The sequence below is a fragment of the Octodon degus genome, unplaced genomic scaffold, assembly GCF_000260255.1.
Source record: "Octodon degus isolate 3935 unplaced genomic scaffold, OctDeg1.0 scaffold00163, whole genome shotgun sequence".
Lineage (NCBI taxonomy): Eukaryota > Metazoa > Chordata > Mammalia > Rodentia > Octodontidae > Octodon > Octodon degus.
The window spans coordinates 2,104,052-2,106,564 of record NW_004524739.1 but is presented as its reverse complement, the minus strand read 5'-3'; the positions used below and the strand labels follow the sequence as shown (position 1 = coordinate 2,106,564).

General features: G+C 49.9%; 1 protein-coding gene across 1 annotated transcript in view; it reads left to right on the top strand.

The window, feature by feature from the left end:
• Positions 1–36: 36 nt before the first annotated feature.
• Ptafr (platelet activating factor receptor) overlaps positions 37–2,513 on the top strand; it is a 28,259-nt gene continuing 25,782 nt past the window's right edge. The window contains exon 1 of the mRNA XM_023703098.1: positions 37–769. The gene's annotated coding sequence lies outside the window, so the exon portion shown is untranslated. The remainder of the gene's footprint in view (positions 770–2,513) is intronic.

The following is a 2,513-nucleotide window of genomic DNA, read 5'->3' as shown; positions in this document are numbered from 1 at the left end:
GCAGGATCACTCTCTTGCATAAACTCACTGCCAAGCTCCAGCGCAGGCTCTTGGGATATGTCCCCCCCCACCTCGTCCCCACAGGTTTCTTGGACCCAGCGCTTCTTGGTCACCAGGGATCTCCTGCCCAGTCATGCCACTGACCGTGGCAGCTCTGAGCTCCTCGTCCTTGTCCCTCTCCTGCTCCTTTCTCTCCTCACACAGAGACACGGACACCGGTGCCCACGCAGCTGCACCCTCCCTGTCTGTGTCTCATCTTTTTCTCTTTTAACGCCCTGATCTATGCTGTCCTCGTGTCTCCTCACTCCACTCAGGCTCTGTCCCCATGCTCAGGTCTGTTGTCCTGCCTGCCTCTCTCCCTCTGCCCGTTCCTTCTCTTCCTGCCCGGGCCCTGCCCTCCTCCCTCCCTCATCATCTGCTGCTTGCTGCTTCTCTTGTTCACTCGTGGGGCTCTGCTGAGAGCACACGGGAGCACGCTCTTGCGTTCTCTCCCTCGCCTCAGCTGCTGACCCTGTGGCTGCTGCCCGCACCACGCCCTGTCCCTTGCTGTTCAAGAAGCCTGGGCCTGGGTGGCTTCATTTGGAGGTTCCTGGGGTATCTGGTGGAGAGAACCCCGGTCAGTGCATTTCCTCCCAGGGGTGAGTTGGCAGCAGGCCGCTCTGTTTCGTCACTTCTGCAATTGCCAGACGGCAGCACAGAGGCTGGGGCCAGAGCCGGACAGAGAGAGGGCGACGCTAGAGCCGAGCTGCTGCTGTTGCCATTGTCGCAGGTAAGAGCGACCCTTGCTCTGGCAGGGCAGGGCAGGAGGCCCAGCTCAGGCCCAGGCCCCACCTCAGCAAACAGGTGGTTCTGGGTTTTTTCTTTTTCTTTTTTTTTTTTATTTTAAAGGAAAAAAAAAAAAAAAACCCAAACATTTCAAATCAAGACAATAGGAGGGTAACAATGGTTAATACATTGTGTACTGTTATCTTTAAATTAGTTACTCAGAGTACAAGATATTGGCATATAACTGTCCAAACAATATTGGCACAAACCTTTCTTTTCAGTGAACTAAGAGAAATTAGTAGCATAACTATCTTAACTATCTTGTATATATATTTTTGCTTTTCTCTTCTTTTCTCCTTTTCCCAACACAGTTTCTTTTTACTTTTGAGCAGTTTCTTCCTCCTTTACAATATCTATTGCACACGCTGGATCTTATTCATCCTTTCAGCTTCTCATACTAGGGGGACAATATAAGGTTTGCACGTTTGCGTCTGGGTTATTTCACTTAGGAGGATGGTCTTGAGTTGCATCCATTTATCTATGAAAGTCTCCAGTGTATCTTCCTTTACAGTTTATCCTAATGGCTGAGTAGTACTCCAATGTATAGAAAGACCACATCTTTTTTTATATATTCCTCGGTTGGTGGGTATTTGGGTTGTTTCCAAGATCTAGCTTTACAAATTACACTGCTATAAACATGGGTGCACATACACCTGTGGGTGGTTCTGTTTTTGTTTTTTGTTTTCTGGTACGGGGGATCTCAGGGGCTCGTGCTTGCCTGGCAAGCATTTATTCTACTGAGCCATCTCCCCAGCCTGGGTGGTTCTGTTTTTAAGGGACTATACTGATGATACCTTTCTCTGGCTTGGCATCTCATGTTCAGAACTTCTTGTGAACAAACTTTGCCAGAGGACCCAGTACTCTTCTTTAATTCTCTGAGGCCAAGGCAGAATTAAGAGGACCTCAGAGGTCTCCCTGGGAGGTGAACAGAGGCTGCTTAGATCTCAGGGAGCTGAATACCTTCTGCTTTTTTTTTCTTTTGTGGTACCAGGGTTTGAACTCAGGAGCTTGCGCTTGCCAGGCAAGCACTTATTCCACTGAGCTATCTCTCCGGGTCTGTCTTCTGCTTTATGAGCTGCGTTATCTTGGGCAAGTTGTACTCACTCTCTGTGCAGTTCTCTTCCCTCTCAAGCCAGGCTAATGCCAACCCCCCAGCGGGTCTGTCAGGAGAGCGAAGGGGCCTGATGCAGAGCTGTGTACTTAGGAGCTCCCGACATGCTGGGCTTCCCTGAGGAATGAGGAGGGAAATCAGATTATTGGTCAAAAGACCAGGCTCACAGCCAGTTTCACTGTCTGGTCTCAGGTGCGGGGCACAAAGCCTGGATGCTACCCTTGCCCAGGTGTGGGGCTGGCAAAGCAGGGCTGCTGGCCAGGGGCTCACTCACAGAGGAGCTACCAGGGACATAGCTGGCTCGCTCCCAGGCATCAGGCAGCTCGCATTTAGTGTGGACTATCCAGCTGTGTTCCAGATGCTTAAGGCTATGTGTATGTCACAGGGAAAGTGACTGCCAGGGAGGCAACAAAAAGGACTTCTTTCTCTTCAGGCACTAACACAACCTGAGCTAGAGAAAGAAGTCAGCTAGAGTGGTGGCTGGCATGGGCCTGTGTGGACACCCAGGGTTGGTTTTTTAAAATTTATTTATTTATTTATTTATTTGTGTGTGTGTGTGTGTGTGTGTGTGTGTGTG